The sequence below is a fragment of the Osmerus mordax genome, chromosome 16 (genome assembly GCF_038355195.1).
Source record: "Osmerus mordax isolate fOsmMor3 chromosome 16, fOsmMor3.pri, whole genome shotgun sequence".
In the NCBI taxonomy this organism is placed as follows: Eukaryota; Metazoa; Chordata; class Actinopteri; order Osmeriformes; family Osmeridae; genus Osmerus; species Osmerus mordax.
In genome coordinates this window covers 1,590,233-1,609,703 of record NC_090065.1, presented here as the reverse complement: position 1 = coordinate 1,609,703, position 19,471 = coordinate 1,590,233, and the positions used below count along the sequence as shown (strand labels likewise).

Here is a 19,471-nt window from a genome sequence, read left to right as displayed (position 1 = left end):
AGCTGAAAGACTCCTTTATCGCTACGGTGCTGGGTCGGCGTCCTGTTATGTCATTAATACACCAACATTCAATCAGGCCTCGCTGCACTGCTCAGATGGCTGGTGTCTTTGTTACCGTGGAGACGGGCTCATTACCCTCCTGATGGCTGGCTGAATGGGACCCTGGAGACCTCTCAGCCTGCAGCCCCCCCCCCCAGCAGGTCATCTCTGGGCCTGTGAAAGGGAAACAGGTACGCCTGCTGTTGTTTGAAAGATGTGGGGCCATGGGAAGCTCAGATGGTAGAGGTTAGATCGCAAGGAAGTTAGGGGGATTTTACCGTAGAATGTTCAGCAGTTAGAACGTTCAGAAGTCGGAACGTTTGGAAGTTCCAATATTCTGAATGTAGAATGTTCCGTGGAACGTTCATGGATGATTGAAATTGGAAGGTTACCTGAGGCAATTGCCTACTGTTCCTGTCAGAAACGATTCTGTGAGTCCTCCAAAAAGCTGCCTCCGGAGGCAGGACAGCCCATTCACTGCTCTGATGGGTTCAGGAGCCCTGTCTCTGCCCTGCTCTGAACTCTCTGCCTGTGGCTTTGGGAGTGTCCTGAGAGGGCAGGGGAGCGCTGGGCCCGTCCCCATCATCATCACCTGCCTGCCCTCACTGCCCTCCTCCTGCAGGACCTGGGCCTTCAGAGAGGCAACGGAGGGAGCAGGATCTTCAATGAAGTTTCAATGAGGGAGGGAGGGAGGGAGGGGGGGCGTACGGGGGAGGCGGGGGGGGGGGGGGAGGGGTATAGGGGGGGGCAGAGAAGGGCTTTCTCTTCTCATAGCTGTCATCAGTGTTGAAGCCAATTAGCTTCTCTGGTTGGCTGAGCCGGTTCTGAATACTAGTTACAAGAGAACTATTCTGAGGCTTGAGCGTTTGATCGCAGTCGGCACTGCTTTATCTCCAACTTCAGGCACAGCATTAAATAAACAGAAGTCTTCAACATCAGGCACGAACACACACACACATTACGGGTTAGTGTGGACACACGTCACAAAACTACGAGCCAGTAGTGAACACACACACGACACATGCTTGGTGTGTGACAGGAAGTCAGCGTTCTGTGTGTTCCTGAGTGCGTGATCCTCAATCTGGGCTGAGTGTGTGATGCTCAATCTGGTGTGTCTCCCTTAAAGACCCTCGTCACCAAACACAAGTATTTTAGCTTTGACGTGCCCTTTTAAAGTGTCAAGGAGTTACCATTTAATGTGTGTGTGTTTGGTGTGTGTGTGTAATGTAAGTTGTTTGTGCAGGTGGATTGTGTTGCTCTGCGTTTGATGAAAGCATTTCTAATCGATCAGTGTCCACGTATCCAAAAAACTGCAATTAAACCCCATCTGTCAAAGTAACGGTCCACCAACGGACCAGGAGTGGATAAGAGACGGAGGAGGAGAACACAGGGGTCATTATCCTCTGCTTTACATCTCCCTCTCTCTCTCTCTCTCTCTCCTCTCTCCCCCCTCTCCTCTCTCTCTCTACATTTAGCCGACGCCCTTATCCAGAGCGACTTACAGTAAGTCTCTCTCCCCTTCTCTGGCCCTCTACAATGTGTTTTAACACAAATTACACCTGTCTCAACAGTGGCAATAAACCTTAGTTCACCAGAAGGAATGTTCCTTACAGAGAGTAATAATTACCCTTTTGGTTCTCCGACTTCAGAGTGTCCTCCGCCTCCTGACAGGGAGGTTTTGGACCTCTGGTGGTTCCTCTCAGACACAGCCTCTGTGCTGTGTGGTAACACCTTCAGGAACACCTGGTGGTTCCTCTCAGACACAGCCTCTGTGCTGTGTGGTAACACCTTCAGGAACACCTGGGTTCCCACACAGCAGAAACGTCTGGAATCTTCACACCCATCATCTCCCTGCTGCTTCCCCGGCTTGTGTTGTCAGAGGTGTGACGTTCATTACTGCAGCAGACAGAGTCTGGTCACACCGTCTAGCAGCTAAAGACCGGAACCTTTTACAACACTGGTCAGCTCTGCCTGCTTCAAATGTGTTGCAGTTTCCTGTTCTTATTTGTTTAGGCTGGAGCGTGGAGATTTAGGTTACAGGGTTTTTGCCTTTGTCTGTCAGCACTTACAGTCCGCTGTCGGCGCGTGTGTTGGGGTTGTGTGTGTGTTGGGGTTGTGTGTGTGGGGGAGGTTGTGTGTGTGTGTAAGACATGACACCAATATTGCTCATGCCCCAGGCTGTGTTTGTATGTGTCCACAGCCCTTGGCCATAGTTTGGTTGCCCCCGGCGTGGGTTTCTGTTGGCGATGCACATTTGAAAGGTTGCCGTGCCAGAAGAGTTGCATTGTGAGAACATGAGTTCAGGTTGGTGTACCAGACCTGTTGCATCTTGGGAACCTGAGTCCAGGGTGGTGTAAGCTGTAGTTGGTGATGCTGTTCGTTTCCTGTGTGTGTGTGTGTATGAGAGATCTGGGAGAGCAGGGTCAAGAAAGTGGCACTCGAAGCCTTCTGCATCCAAAACTCTCTCGCCATCATTGTCTCTCTCCGATTCTCTCTTCCGCTCTCTCTCCATCTCCTTCTATCTCTCTATTCATCTACTCCTTCCTCTCTTTTTTCTGCATCCTTGTCTCCATCTCCCCCCCCCCCTTTCTCTCTTCCCCTCTCCCCCCCCAAGTGTGTGTGTGTGTGTGTGTAGGAGGAAGAAGTGCCAATCCTCCCCTCCCCCTGCCCCTGTCCGCCCCTGATTGGCCCTCTCGGCCTACTGAGCCACGGCTCTAATTGGTCCATTTGATGACTGGAGCAGACACACACACACAAATACACACTGATGCATGTACATATGGATAAATGTACGTGTAACACTTATAAAAGTACCTGATGGAACTTGTTAAAGATGAGATCTAAAGTTTCAACTATTCAGCCTAGGTTCTACCACAGAGCCTTAAAATGTGAATAATGACAACTCAACAAGGTTCGACTTCAGTTTATGAAAGCTTGTATTGTTCCTTGTTTCCCCTTTAAAGAAAAGAAAATAACCTTAATTAAACCAAAGATGTTGACTAATGTATCACCCAATTACAATTTACATGTACAGTTACTGTGAACAAGGATACTGGCCACATATCCTGTCCACAGACAAATACATTAGATGTTCTTACCAAATTGAAATAAACAAAATAAATCTAGATGTCACAAAAACACAATACTTAAATTCACAAAGAGCACAACAATGACTAGACCATGACAACCATTGTAATTTAACTTCACATGAGTAAAGTTGAGTATCGTAATGAAAATACTCTTGGTTTGTTAGCACTATGTGGTGCAATTGTGGTTGGTATAGATTCCTACCACACCGGAGTACAATAGTTTTTAAGGCAGTCCCCTTCCGAGGAAAGATTAATCTTCGCATGCAATCTTCGTCATTTCTAAAACGTGATTGGCTTATTCTAATAATTGTTTAGTTAGAAAATAAATATTTTGCTCTAATTAACCTTTAGATTTAACCATTTTAAAATAACAAAAAACTCACCATGAAGAAAAACAACAATTGTTCCCAGCTGCCCTTGCCCGGATGCGGGTCACCGGGGCCCCACCCTGGAGCCACGAGTGAGGGAAGAATGGAGCGCAAGATCGACAGGCGGTTCGGTGCGGCGTCCGCAGTGATGCGGGCTCTGCATCGGTCCGTCGGGGTGAAGAAGGAGCTGAGTCGAAAGGCGAAGCTCTCTATTTGACCAGTCGATCTACGTTTCCTGCCCCTCACCTATGGTCACGAACTGTGGGTAGTGACCGAAAGAACGAGATCGCGAATACAAGGGGCCGAAATGAGTTTTCCTCCGCAGGTGTCCGGGCTCTCCCTTAGAGATAGGGTGAGAAGCTCGGTCATCCGGGAGGAGCTCAGAGTAGAACCGCTGCTCCTCCGCGTCGAGAGGGGCCAGTTGAGGTGGCTCGGGCATCTGATAAGGATGCCTCCTGGGACGCCTCCCTGGTGAGGTGTTCTGGGCACGTCCCACTGGGAAGAGGCCCCGGGGAAGACCCAGGACACGCTGGAGGGACAATGTCTCTCGCTGGCCTGGGAACGCCTCGGGGTCCCCAGGAAGACATTTAGTCATTTAGCAGGCGCTCTTATCCAGAGCTGGTGGAAGTGGCCGGGGAGAGGGAAGTCTGGGCCTCCCTGCTTAGGTTGCTGCCCCCACGACCCGACCACCCGGACAAGCGGCAGATAACGAACAAACGAAATAACAAATAAATAATTGTAACCTGGTCTTTTTTTTACATACGCACACACACACACACACACTGATGCACGTACATATGGATAAATGTACGCACACACACACGCGCACAGTACACACAGCGCACACACATACATAGCATAATGTACACAGACACTGATTGTATGTGTGTATACATTTATCCGTATGTATGTACATCAGTGTGTGTGTGTGTGTTTTGACTCAGTCAGGATCTGGACCATCTGCCTCATCTGTCTCAGTGGGAGTACAAACCCTGATTCACCTCCTCAGGATTCTGTGTGTGTGTGTATGTGCTTATGTGTGCGTGTGCTTGCGTGAGTGTGTGCGTGCGTGTGTGTGTGCTTGTGTGCGTGTGTGTGTGCGTTTATATGCATGAGAAGTAGACCAGCTCCAGTGGTCCTGATGGATCGGATGTCGACCTGGTTTCTAAGCTCCACACGACCTCCGCGTGTGAGCTGCCCCCTGAGTCGAAACACCAGACGCCTCGCATTACTTTCAATCGCTTTTGTGTAACTTTTGTTTGTTTGTCACTACACCCTCTGCAGGAACGTAACTCTCGTCGCTGGTGTCATTACTGATTGAAAGCATGTCCGTCACACTGTGATCTATCCCACCGTAATATTAAGCATCATCCCTGTACTCATATTTGTATTCCAAGCAGAATCTGGGATTTGTGCTGTTTGCTCACACTGTCAGGTACCTTCGGGTGCGCTTGGTTCGTGTCAGCTGTTGACACTCTCCAGTCTGGAGTGACAGTTTCTGCTGTTTCCCAGGGTTTGCCTCATTCATGCTGAGCGGCTGTTTGTCTGTCAATCCCCACGCTGCTGAGGAGCCCGGAGGCGCTCTCTCTCTCTCTCTCTCTCTCTCTCTCTCTCTTCCCCCCCCCCTCTCTCTCTCTTTCTCCCCCCCCTCTCTCTCTGTCTCTCTCTCTCTTCCCCCCCCCTCCTCTCTCTCTCTCTCTCTTTCTCCCCCCCCTCTCTCCCCCCCCCTCTCTCTCTTCCCCCCCCCCCCCCCTCCTTCTCTCTCTCTCTCTTTCTCCCCCCCCCTCTCTCTCTCTCTTCCCCCCCCTCTCTCTCTCTCTCTCTCTCTCTCTCTTCTTTCTCTCTCTCTCTCTCTCTCTTTCTCCCCCCCCCTCTCTCTCTCTCTCTCTCTCTTTCTCCCCCCCCCCTCTCTCTCTCTCTCTCTCTCTCTCTCTTTCTCCCCCCCCCCCCCCTCTCTCTCTCTCTCTCTCTCTCTCTCTTCTCCCCCCCCCCTCTCTCTCTCTCTCTCTTTCTCCCCCCCCCCCTCTCTCTCTCTCTCTCTCTCTCCCCCTCTCTTTCTCTCTCTCTCTCTCTTTCTCTTTCTCTTTCTCTCTCCCTCACTCACTCTCTCTTTCTCCCTCTCTCTCCCCCTCTCTCTCTCTCTCTCCCCCTTTCTCTTTCTCTCTCCCTCACTCTCTCTCTTTCTCTCTCTCTCTCTCTCTCTCTATCTCCTCCCCTCTTTCTCCGTCTCTCTCGCCCTCTCCCCTCTCTCCTCCCCCAGATCCCAGCACCAGAGACCCTGTGGCTGCTGGTGCATGAGGAGGTTGTGGGCTAGGCTAGAGTACAGCAGAGCTGCTACCACCGAGCTGGAGCAGCTGTTCAACACCGCGCTGTCAGATACACGTATCGGGAGCGTGGCGTATGTGTGTTGTTCCAGATGAAATATTCATGGAGGTGATAGATGGCATGCTGGCCGGTAGAGAGCTCTCCGTGCATGTAACTACCAACCACTCTGGGACAACGGTGGATAATCACTCTGTGTGTGTGTGTGTGTGTGCGTGTGTAAAGGAATGAGAGTGTGTGTACTTGTAGTAAGTGTGTGTGGAAGAGAAGGATTAAGTGTGTGTATGTGGAGTAAGTGTGTGTGTGTTTGTATGTAGAGGGGGAATGAGAGTGTGTGTGTAGAAGAGGAGTAAGTGTGTGTTTGGAGGAGAAAGTGTGTTGATTCGGTCTTTTGGGAAGAACAAAGATCTATGAGCTGTTAACCTCCTGCTGTTACTCACAAACTGATGACTGAGAGACTCAAGGACATTGTGTGTGTGTGTGCGTGTGTGCATCCACGTCTGTGTGTGTGTGTTTGCTTGTGGTTGTGTGTGTTACTACCTGGGGGTCCAATATGGCCCCCTAAAACTGCCCCTCTGAATAGTTTTAAAGCAGCTGAACATGAAGCCCCTTCAGACAGATCAGTGTTTCTGGACCATATCAGGGGTGTGTTTCTGGACCAAATCTAGGTGTGTTTCTGGACCAGATCAGGATGTGTTTCTGACCAGATCAAGGTGTGTTTCTGGACCAGATCAGGGTGTGTTTCTGGACCAGATCAGGATGTGTTTCTGGACCAGATCAAGGTGTGTTTCTGGACCAGATCAGGGTGTGTTTCTGGACCAGATCAGGGGTGTGTTTCTGGACCAGATCAAGGTATGTTTCTGGATCAGATTAAAATGTGTTCTGGACCATATTAAGTTGTGTTTCTGGACCAGATCAGGGTGTGTTTTTTGGACCAGATCAGGGTGTGTTTCTGTACCAGGGAACCACAGGGGTCTGGGTTTACTGGGTACTCTGCTTGTCCTTGAAACGACTCTAGACACACACACATGTTCGCACGGGAGACTGAAAAAGTGAGAGTAAGACATATTGTGTAGAGTAGAGAGAAAGAGAGAGAGAGAACAGAGAGAGAGAGAGCGTTGGCAGGTGAGAGGCAGGGTCGTGTGTGTGAAGGATGTGTGTGTGTGTGAAGGAAGCAAGAAGGATGTGATGATGTCCGTGGTGAGATCACAGCTCTGCGGGGTCAGGCAGAGAGTCTTCACACACACACCTTCAGAGGTGACATGCTATCAACTGTGTGTGTGTGTGTGTGTGTGTGTGTGTGTGTGTGTGTGTGTGTGTGTGTGTGTGTGTGTGTGTGTGTGGTGTGAGCACCAGGTCTTGCTCCCACTCCCTGTCACTGACTTATAACCTCTTCTCCTCACAACAAACACACACACACATCAGAGACATGACAGTGTAAGTTTGACTAGTTGGAACTCTTATTTTCCCTGAAGTTAGTGACTCCAGTGTGATGACTGACTGACGAAGCCATTCACACACAGACGTAATGGCGGGTTTGAGACGCGAACTCTGTTCACGAGCCGGAGGCGGCACGGCTTCATGTAAAACGTCATGAGAGCCTGCGTTCGTCTTTCCATTGGATGAGAACAAGTACGGCGAGAAACACTGACAGTTTCCTTGATTGAAAGTTTCTGTTGGAGTAATTCTCTGGTTCTGTGCTCGAGGGCCTGACTAAATACTCACGGCGGAGATGATGTTGAAGTCAACCGCGTGCTAAAGACAGGCGCTTCTTACGAGAAGCGGGAATCAAGGGCTGGTTCTCTCTACGCTGACTACGTCGAGCAGCATTCATTAACAGTAGCGGTACCGCGCCCCAGGGCAGCTCAGATCACGTCGGGATGCTGGAAGGAACGTTGTTCCTGGGAGACGTTGTCTGTGTCGGTTATTTATGTAAGTTTAAATCCTACATTAGAGTGCGCATTTTTTACAATTTCCTCATTAGACTTGCTTTTACTACCATTATCTGAAGCTTTTTACGACTAGACTTTCCCCGCTAAAGACGAGGCTTTTTCCGGAATGAAAAAGTTTTTCATTATTTTCTATTGAACTGAGCTTAGGGCTTGGAACAATTATTTCATAGCCGAATCGAACCACGATTTTTTTGAAGTAATCGTGGTTTCTATGTTAGTAAATAACTGCGGTTCGAGCACTCATTGAATTGAGATTTGACCCATGAGATATGAAGTGGGTCCATTCATGGTCACAGTTTCATTTGTTTCCGTCAAAACACGTTCCCGTTCAGGTTCCAAAGCACGTTTTATTTCCAGGTGTCAGAGTCAGGTGGCAGAGCGGTTAGAGAATCGGGTTAGTATCAGAAGGATGCTGGGTCGATTCCCGCCGTGCAATTGCGTTGTGTCCTTGGGCAAGGCACTTCACCCTGCTTGCCTCGGGGGAATGTCCTGTGCTTACTGTAAGTCGCTCTGGATAAGAGCGTCTGCTAAATGTAAATGCAGTTCCAGGCTGTGGCTCTGGGACCCACAGTGAAGAAACTGCGCAAGCTAACTTGCTCACGCTAACTTTCAGGCAATTTGGCTTATTTCTCATTAGCTCGAGATGAGTGGGTCTGTAATGTAGTATAGCTGACATGTTTCTTCTGCTTGTTTTCCCGCATCAGACTTCCTCCATGGTCTGCAGCTCTTGTTTAGGCTTTTTGTTTGGCACGGGGGTCAAATTACCGCCTTCGGATTTGCTGCCCTCTGTAATCAAGACCTAATTAAAGTTTGAATGCCATATTTCTAGCCGCTGCATTTGTATTAAACACCCATGAATATGATTTATTTTCACATGATTTTCTTTTCTTCTCCAGGGAAACACACACTGTCCAGTTAAATCAAATCTGCAATTTGGCTTTCAATCACATGCTTTTTAATTAAATAACACAGAATAATCATCAACATCAATACTGAGGTAAGATAATTATCCTACATTGTGAATTGTTGGGTGGCATAGAGGGGCTGGGTAACTGATGGGGGGTCACTGGCCCAGGAAAGGTTGAGAACCACTGAAGGATGAAACATCTACTCATTACCCATGAGCCTTTGTGTTTTTCTTAAGATGGGAAAGTTGTCATGTGCTCGACATGGGTCCACTGGAGGCCCTGAGGTGCCGGACAAAACCAGCTTATGTTTAAACTTTCAGTCTACACAGTTGGTCGTCGTCATGTACTATTTTACCAGATTAAAGACGGTTTCATTCGGAGGTTGTGTGATAACTCGGTTTTACGATCCTTCACTTCACAGTTCACAGTTCTAGAACGTTCGGGTTAGGATCTAGACGTGTTCTAGAACGTACGGGTCGGGATCTGGACATGTGTTCTAGAATGTACGGGTCGGGATCTGGACATGTGTTCTAGGAGTGCTGAGATGCTGCAGACTGCTAACTGACAGCTGCTGTGACTGCATGATTACTGTTCCTTCCACCTCTTCCTCCCTCTCCTCTTCTCCCCCTCTCTATCTTCTCTTCTCCTTTTTTTTCTTCCTCCTCTTCCCCCTCCTCGCCGACGAACCGCCACATTTCAGCTCTTGGAATCAAGTCAGATTAAACTTCCTGGCGATGGAAATGAAAAAGTTGTTCAAAAAGATCTCGAAGATGTGAAGTTCAGGGCGTCGGTCCCAAGACGCAATCCGAGTGGAGATGTTCTCCTCTCCTATCTCCATCCTCATATCCTTCCAGAAACTTGCCTTGGAACACACCACACTCCCACCAGTTCATCTTGTATGAATCGTGTATCTTCATGTGTGTGTATCTTCATGTGTGAAGATACATATATAAATATATTCTTGTAGCTGACTTGGCCTCCTGCCATCCCCTCCTCTCTTCCTCCCTCCCTCCCTCCCTCCCTCCTCCCTCCCTCCCTCCCTCCCTCCCTCCCTCCCTCCCTCCCTCCCTCCCTCCCTCCCTCCCTCCCTCCCTCCCTCCCTCCCTCCCTCCCTCCCTCCTCCCTCCCTCCTCTCCCAGGTCAACATGTGTTAGAGTGACAGCAGTGTGAATCTTGGCACATCCCTGAGGCGTACGTGTGTGAGTGAGTGTGTGTGTGTGTGTGTGTGTCTGAGTGTGTGTGTGTGAGTGATGAGTGTGTGTGAGGCTCTCTACAAATTGTTCCAGTCGGCAGAAGCTTCCCTGAACACAATCATAGCAATCTACCAGGTGGACAATGATGAGTGCATGTGATTTTTTGTGTGTGTGTGATTGTGTCCATTTGCTAGTGTAAATGTGTAAGGTGTGTGTGTGCGTGTGTGCTGTCCATGACCACGTTCACGTTCTTAAGGAACTCAGATTTGAAAATACTGCTCTGCTCACAGTAGGATGGTAGTGTGATAAATTAATTGTACACACACACAGACACACGGACACACAGACACACACACACACAGACACACGGGACACACAGACACACAGACACACAGACACACACTCACACAGACACACAGACACACAGACACACACACACACACACACAGACACACAGACACACAGACACACACACACAGACACACATACACACACAGACACACAGACACACACACACAGACAGACACACACACACAGACCCACAGACACACAGACACACAGACACACATCAGCAGGTTGCTGTGTTCCCACCTGGCTCCTGCTCTAACTCATCTGTAATGAAACTTCCTCCATGGTCCTCCTGAGCCTGGGGAGGACCGGCAGCTGAGGGTCCCCTCCTCCCCTTCTACTGGGACTGAGTTGGGTGCAGACCAGAGTGTTCATGAGTGTACTGGGAAAGGGACAGGAGAGGAGAGGAGGAGAGGGGTCTGCACCTCTGCACTGTGTGAACCTCACAGGAAATATTTGATGTGAGAAATAATTACAGATGAAGAGAGAGGGAGGGTTATAGAGAGGGAGAATGGAGGAACTGGGAGAGAAAGATAGGAGATAGAGATCAGGGGAGGGAGAAGGAGGACGATGAAGAGAGGAGAGAGAGATAAGGGGAGGAGGAGGAGGAGGAGAGAGAGATAAGGGAGGAGGAGGAGGAGGACAGAGAGATAAGGGGAGGAGGAGGAAGAGAGGAGACAGAGATAAGGGGAGGAGGAGGAGAGAGAGATAAGGGGAGGAGGAGGAGGAAGAGAGGAGAGAGAGGAGGAGGGGAGGAGGCTGAAGACATGATTACCTGTCAAGAGAGTCCTGATTGATGGCTGAAGGTCTTTTGTATGTTTTAGCTATTGTTTCAGTTATGCTTTCATGTCATGTTTGGGTACTGTGTGTGTGTTGTGGAACCACCCCAATCTGTCTAAATCATGTCAGCACAGAACCCCTTTGATTGGTGGATTGCGCCGGTGTCTGTCTCCGTGGTAACTTGAGTGACAGGGGACTGGCCAGCAGGGAGACAGCTTCTGTTGATGCTCAGCAGCCTGTAAGTGTGTGTGTTTGAGTGTGTGTGTGTGCGCTATGAGTGTGTGTGCGTGCCTAGGAGTGTGTATGTGTTTATGTGTGTCTTTGTCGGAGAGTGCATGCTTGAGCAATGGAAATTCGAGGAGAGAAAGAGGAGTGTGTGTGTGTGTGTGGGGGGGGGGGGGTTGTGTGCTGTGCTTGAGCATGTGTGTGTGTGTTGTTCAGCCTCCACAAGACAGTTGACATTTCTCTGTGCTAGTTGGGGATGGTTCCCTAAAGAGATGATGACACTGTTTACATGCAGGAAAAACTACCGCATCAGGTCCACCGTCACACATCACCAGCAAACCAGACAACAGTGTGTGAAGGTGTGTGTGTGCTTGAGTGTGTGCCTGGGTGTGTGTAATGCTGTGTCGGAGTGTGTGTTTGTCAGAAAGTGATTGTCTGGAACATAAAAGGCCGATGATAGACCTCTTTCTCTAGAGGTTGTGATAAGCTGCTATATCTCTCTTTCTCTCTCTGTCTCCCTCTCCATCTCTCTCTTTTTGACACATCTCACATCCTCTCCTCCTCTCCTCCTCTCCTCCTCCTCTCTCCTCTCCTCTCCTCCTCTCCTCCTCTCCTCCTTTCTTCCTCCTCTCCTCCTATCCTCCTCCTCTCCTCCTCTCCTCCTCTCCTCCTCTCCTCCTCTCCTCCTCTCCTCTCCTCCCCAGGTGAGCGGTATCAACCCGACCAGCAGCCGCGGCGGGAGCAGCGTGTCCTCTTCATGGTGGTGGTGATGGTGATGTGTTACCATGCTGTGCTGGCTGCCTTACGGGGTGATGGCCCTCACCGCCACATTCGGCCGGCCGGGGCCTCATCACCCCCGATGCCTCCATCATCCCCTCTCTTCTGGCCAAGACCAGCACCTTTATCAACCCCATCATCTACATCTTAATGAACAAGCAGGTGAGATGGACGGCCCACGTGCACACAGTCGCGTGAACACACACACACACACGCACACACACACACGCACACACACACACACGCACACATGCACACACACAGGCACACGCACGCACACACACACACACGCACACATTCACACAACACACATGCACACACACAGGCACACGCACACACACGCACGCATACATGCACACACACAGACACACGCACACACAGACACGCACACACACACACTGCTCCCTCCCTCTCCTCAAACTTCCATCTGTCTGATCTAATATCCACCATCACTGGATGTTCTTTAATGGCTGTTCGATGACCGGGTTCAGTGATGTGAGTCCAGCAACTCAGCTGGTGTTAGATAGAAGCTCAGGACTTCACAGGGAACAGGAATGGTGACTGTTACGACCCTACCGGAACAATGGAACAACGAACGGTGCCAAAGAAAAAAACAGAAAGGAGCCCGTCTAAAGAAACCACAATAGTCCCTAAACTAAACATACATGGGGTGGCACCCGTTCCCTTACCTAGTGTGTAAAACAGGATGGTTACTGCGAGTTGTGTAAGCCCATGGGCAGCTTGCCTATTCTAAATTTGAGGTGGACCGATTGGGGGCTGGCCGCTGATCACACCGATATCCAACCGACCGACACACCCTGCAAGCAGCTGACAGGGAAAGCAAAGAGGAGAACAGAACGAAACAGAAACACAAACACTATTACACGGACACAAACCGGGTTCAATCAAATGAAGGACACAGGTCCGTAACAGTGACTCACACACACATTCACACACACAATTGCAGTTTTGGTAGTGAGAAATTATGTTAATGTGCTGTAACTCAATCACATACCTGCATTTTACTTGGTGTGTGTATGTGTGTGTGTGTGACATTTATTATATGTCCTAAGACCATGAAACAAGATGAGGACATAGGACCAGCATAATGATTTGAATTTATGTCAGAAAAACAGGAAAATACAATTTGAGAAAGATAATAACACGAGTGTAGTTGGGCAGCGTTTGAGCCTAATTGAACAAACAGAAACCCACTCACACACAGACAACCCACACACACACACACACACACACACACACACACATCACGCTGTATGCTGCTGCATGTTTGGACGCTGTGCAGACCAGGACGCAGAAGAGCCCAGAACTTTAATAAAACAATAAACCGATAAAACAGGGTAGAATAAGACATGTTGTTGACGACGTGGCTGTTCATCAGTCAGACCTTGAGGATGATGTGAGATCTCATCTCACCACTCCCTCCTCGAGCCGACCACGACACACTGACACCACATGAAGAAAACACAAATGATTCATCTGCTTTGGCACAAAGCGGACACATTCTCCCACATATCTGTGTGTTTGGGCTTCCTCTCACAGGGAGAGAGAGACGCTCAGGGAGGTTTCAAACGGTGTTGTTGTTCTTCTGTAGTTGAGGGGTATTCTGTTTGAGGGCTTGTTGTTGTGTAGGCTGTGGGGGCTGTGGGGAGGACAGGAACCAGAGCCGTGGCAGAGTTGTCTTCCCCGAACAACTGAAGGACGAGAAGGGCCTCGATCTCAGAATCCTTTATCTGGTGTCTGAGTGGAAGGAGGGAGGGAGGGAGGGAGGTAGGGAGGGAGGGAGGTGAAAAGATGGGGCCTTACATATTTACTCCTACAGGAGGGCATCTCTCCAGGAACAGGGAGAATAACTTTTTGAATATCTCTGTTTGACTTTAGTGGGTTAGAAAGTTGCAGTAATGGGGTATTCTCCTAAATCTAGTTTACCATCTGTAGTCATTGTGTTTCATGACAGGACATCAACACTTTTATACTGAAATAGATCTACAGCATTGGACCCAGGTGGCAAAATGCTCCCAGTTCCTTTACAGGAACAATAGAATTATTATGCACAAATGGAGATGCACACACACACAGCACTCAATCACACACACACACACACACACACACACAAACACACACCTGCAGACGTTGCAGTCCTGTCCAGCTAATGGTCTTGTTACCTGGTTTTCTTTGCAGGGTTATTAATTGCCACTAAACCGTATGTAGATGTATTTGTGCTTCTTTGTGGTTCTGTGAAGTTCTAGCGCGTTCTGTTTGCCCCCCCCCCCCACCCCCCCCCCCCCCCCCCCCCAACCCTGCAGTAACCATGACAGTGATGAAGTGCAGAACGGACGTTCTGGTGCTGGAGGGACAGGTGTGTAAACGCTGCACACAGTTCACCAGCTCAGTGCTTTCATTGTGGGCAGGTGGAGAGGTAGAGAGGGTGGAGGAGGAGAGGGAGGAGGAGGAGGAAGAAGAGGAAGAAGAGGAGGAGGAGGTGGAGGAAGAGGAGGAAGAGGAGGAAGAGGAGAGAATGTCCTGTATGTCATTTTCAGTCTTCAATTCCTCCCAGCCCGTTACTATGGATACTGTGAGTTGAGGCGAGTTGAAGACTAAAAATGCTGTACAGATACACGTACCAGTCCATCGCCACGACGACCATCGCCACGACGACCATCCCCCAGACGGAGGGGCTAATAGGTTCACTAAACACCGAACCCTCTTTCCGCAGTCTGTGAGTGTGTGTGTTTGTGTGTGTGTGTGTGTGTGGGGGGGGGGTCAGGGGTACTGTACAGCACCTAAGCCCAGAGACACACACACCTAAGCCCAGAGACACACACACCTAAGCCCAGAGACACACACACCTAAGCCCAGAGACACACACACCTAAGCCAGAGACACACACACCTAAGCCCAGAGAGACACACACCTAAGCCCAGAGAGACACACACACACTTGCCCACATGCACATACACGGCTACAGACAGATAAGCAGACAGATGTATCTTGTTATAGAAAGAAGCTCAGGATTATAAAAGGCAAGGGGAAGATGACATTTGTGTTTTCCACTTTGTAAGGGAGGGGGAGCAGAAAAGTGTCTGAGTGCTAAAAGCTGCTGCAGGACAGGGTGGGGGGATTGATCACCACTAAGCTGCAGTGCACAACCCCCATCTGTACTGTACCAGGGAGGTGTGGAGGTGTGTGTGTGTGTGTAGGTGTGTGTGTGTGTGTGTGATGGTGTATCACCTCTCCTGGATGAGTTCTGAGTCCATTAGGAGACGAGGCTGGCTGGCTGGGGGCTAAGCTCGTTAAGCTCGTTAAGCTCGTTAAGCTCTTTACATCCCAGCCTCTAGCGAAGCCGTGCTCAGGGTGCATTCAGGAGGTGGGACAGTGGTGTGCATCTCTACGGGTCGTCTCAGTTACACACTGAAACCACTCTCTTTCACTTTTGCTTTCTCTCCCCCTCTCTCTCTCTCTCTCTCCCTCCTCTCTCTCTCTCTCTCTCTCTCTCTCTCTCTCTCTCTCTCTCTCTCTCGCTTTCTCTTTCACTTTTGCTTTCTCTCTCTCTCTTTCGCTTTCTCTCTCAAACTGACCTCAGTCAACAGACAGAAAGACAGCCTCAACTCAGCATTGCACAGCAGTACACCAACATGCAGAACTTGTTGACAGTATTTGACAGTATTCGACAGTAGTTGACAGGGTTTTCAATTAGTAATCGAGCCCTAAGCCCTAACCCTTCGAAGCCTGGCTGACCTCCGGCTATCAGAGGAAGTGACAAGAAGAAGTTTCACTTCCACAGGAAGTTGAGAGGCTCCACATTCCAATGTTGACTGAATGTCTTGAATGAGAACCGTCCTCCTGGAACCCCTGAAGGGCAGCAAGTCGGAGACAGACCCAGCCCCTCTCTGACCTCTCCCTCCCTCCCTCCATCCCTCCACCTGTCTGTCACATTCTCTCCATCGCGAGTCTCGACCTCTAGCCCTCCTCATCCAGCAGCTTCTCTCATCTCCTACCTGTCTTTCATTTTTCTCTCCCTTGTGTCCTCCTCCCTCCCCCTCCTCCTCTCCTCCCTCCATCCTCCTCCTCTCCTTTCTCTTTCCTCCTTCCACCCCTTTCTCCTCTCCTTTCTCCTTCCTCCTCCTCTCCTTTCTCCTTCCTCCTCCTCCTCCCTCTACCTCTCCGCTTGCCTTTTAATTGTTTAGATAACCTTTTCCGACATACACCCCAGAAACTCTGGAGATCCACCCGTCCATCTAATGTCCTGTCTCCTGAGTAAATGTAGTAGACTACAGTATACGGAAACACGAGCAGTATACTAAGTAGACTACGTTTTCTCAGGGGACGGCCGACAGCGACGAGGACTGGCCTTCTGCAACACACACACACAGCTTTGGAGCATGTGTGTGTCTTATGTGTATGTATGTAGTGTCTAGGTGCAGTGGTGGGTGTGTGTGTGTGGGTGCGTGTGTGTGTGGGTGCGTGTGCTCTGCACCTGAAAGCGTGTGTTTTTGGTGCTAGTCGGAAGGTATGTATGATAGGGCTGGAAGGAAAAATGATCCTATTGCATGTTGGGGCTTTCAACCAGGAGCCAAAAATCTGTATTATTCACTACCTGTCTGACTGTCAGAACAGAGTGTGTGAGAGTGTGTGTGTGTAAGTGTGTGAGAGAGTATATGTGTGCGTATGTTTGGAGCAGAAGGAGATGATACCTGCTGATCTTTTGTGTGAGTTTGTGTGTGTGTGTGTGAGAGTTTGTGTGTGTGAGTTTGTGTGTGTGTGAGTTTGTGTGTGTGTGTGTGTGAGTTTGTGTGTGTGAGTTTGTGTGTGTGTGTGTGAGTTTGTGTGTGTGTGTGAGTTTGTGTGTGTGTGTGAGTTTGTGTGTGTGTGTGTGTGTGTGTGTAGTCCTCATGCACTATTCATTCACCTCAGCCAGCAGGTGTATTTCACCACCGACTGAGAACAGCCCCAATCACCTCTCAATGCTGCTCTGCCACTGCCCTGACAGGTCTCTGTGTGTCAGCAGAGAGCCCCTAGCTTTTAGGTAGAAGCACGGTATTTATCTAATTTGGGGTCCATTAACCGTGAAGAAACACAGGAAGTGGCACTTAAACGATTTTCAGAATAAAGGCGCCCTTTCTGAATAGAAGCGCACAAACGTAAACGCATACACTCGTGCACGAACACACACACACACTTACTTTTCTACATTAGCCCAAACACTAACCCAATTTCAAACACTCAGACCTGATGCTGATTGAGACAGTGATTTCTCATGGTATAGTTAAAAACAATTAGTGTCTCATAGCATTGTTCCACATGAAAAGGCAATGGCAACAACAAGCCAAGGGATGAAGGGATGGAGGGATGGAGGGAAGGAAAGAGATCTCCGATCACTCTGTCCTAAATTGGTTGTAATTATCTGTCAGTGCTTCTTTTATGACTCCGGTCAAGGGAGAGAGAGGGAGAGAGGGAGAGAGAGAGAGAGAGAGAGAGAGAGAGAGAGAGAGAGAGAGAGAGAGAGAGAGAGGGAGAGAGAGAGAGAGAGAGGGAGAGGGAGGGAATGGTGCAGAGGGAGATTGATGTGGTAAATTAATTTCCCCTGTGAGATAGAGGTGAGGATGAATCTTTGTTGGTGGTCATCAAGGAGGGGGGGATGGAGAGAGGAGAAAGGAGGGTTGAAGGAAGGGACGGGGGAGCAGTGAGGAGGGGGGAGGGGGGAGGGAGGAGGAAGCGAAGAGTTGGAATGGGTGGAAGGAGATGAAAGAGGAGGGAAGAAGAGAGGAAGGCAAGAGAAGGAGGGAGAGAGGAGGAGGGACTCTGGGGAGGTGAGAGGGGGAGGGACTCTGGAGAGGTGAGAGGAGGAGGTGAGAGGAGGAGGGACTCTGTGGAGGTGAGAGGAGGAGGGACTCTGGGGAGGTGAGAGGAGGAGGTGAGAGGGGGAGGTGAGAGGAGGAGGTTGAGAGGAGGAGGGACTCTGGGGAGGTGAGAGGAGGAGGGACTCTGGGGAGGTGAGAGGAGGTGAAAGGAGGAGGGACTCTGAGGAGGTGAGAGGAGGAGGGACTCTGGGGAGGTGAGAGGAGGAGGGACTCTGGGGAGGTGAGAGGGGGAGGTGAGAGGGGGAGGGACTCTGGGGAGGTGAGAGGAGGAGGTGAGAGGAGGAGGGACTCTGGGGAGGTGAGAGGAGGAGGTGAGAGGGGGAGGTGAGAGGAGGAGGTGAGAGGGGAGGTGAGAGGGGGAGGGACTCTGGGTAGGTGAGAGGAGGAGGTGACAGGGGGAGGTGAGAGGAGGAGGTGAGAGGGGGAGGTGAGAGGGGGAGGGACTCTGGGGAGGTGAGAGGGGGAGGTGAGAGGGGGAGGTGAGAGGGGGAGGGACTCTGGGGAGGTGAGAGGGGGAGGTGAGAGGGGGAGGGACTCTGGGGAGGTGAGAGGGGGAGGAGAGAGGAGGAGGGACTCTGGGGAGGTGAGAGGGGGAGGGACTCTGGGGAGGTGAGAGGGGGAGGTGAGAGGGGGAGTGGTCTAAACTATGGGACCTCAGGAAAATGTGTCTACTGCAGGATTTAATTACTTCCTGCTCATCTTAATACTTATTCCCTGTGTGTGTGTGTGTGTGTGTGTGTGTGTGTGTGTGTGTGTGTGTGTGAACTTGTCTCCCTGTGTATGTGTGTGTGCTCCAGTTCTACAGGTGTTTCCGTGCCCTCCTCCACTGCCAGGAACCCCAGAGAGGCTCCAGTATGAGGTCGTCCTCCAAGCCCCCCCAAGGGGCCCCCCGCGGGGCCCCCCGCCGCACCAACGACCTGAACTTCTCCTTCCTGGTGGCGTCTGTGGGCCAGCCCACCACCGCCATCCCCAACGTCAGCTACGCCCCCAACATCGTCGCCCCGGCCTCCTCTGACCCCGCCCCCGTGGCCAAGCCCCTCTGCGTCTCATTGGTCGCTCATTACAATGGCTGACGGCTTGTGATTGGTGGATTTATTTTTGGGTGTGGTCCATGTACGGGGGGGGGGGGGGGGAGATTTGAGGAGGAGGAGGAGGAGGAGGATGAGGAGGAAGAGGAGGAGGAAGAGGAGGAAGAGGAGGAGCAAGAGGAGCGGGAGTTGTTACCGTTGTCACGGTTACTGACTCCTCCCAGACCCTCGCACAGATCGGACCAGGTGATTGGTGGAGCAGCAGTAGTCTCTGGACACCAGACACCACATAAAAAGGCTAGATTTAAGTGCATGTCCTGTGAAAGTGGCCAGTGAATGTTGGACAGCATGTTGGTTTTGACTGGAGGTGGTATTCCAGACAGCGCTGTGTTCTGGGGCAGCAGGAGGGGTTTGGAATCACTCTGGAACATTCTGGAATCCCTGGTTCTGGATATTCCAAAGTGGAATTTTGATTGTTCCGGAACGACAACACAACAACAAGCCAGATCTGACACTTTGAAGAATGTGCTGTCACATGGCCTTCCTGAGGCTGGAACTCACAA

General features: G+C 50.4%; 1 pseudogene; it reads left to right on the top strand.

The window, feature by feature from the left end:
• LOC136959203 (pinopsin-like) overlaps nucleotides 1-18,953 on the top strand; it is a 23,729-nt pseudogene extending 4,776 nt beyond the window's left edge.
• Nucleotides 18,954-19,471: the final 518 nt, after the last annotated feature.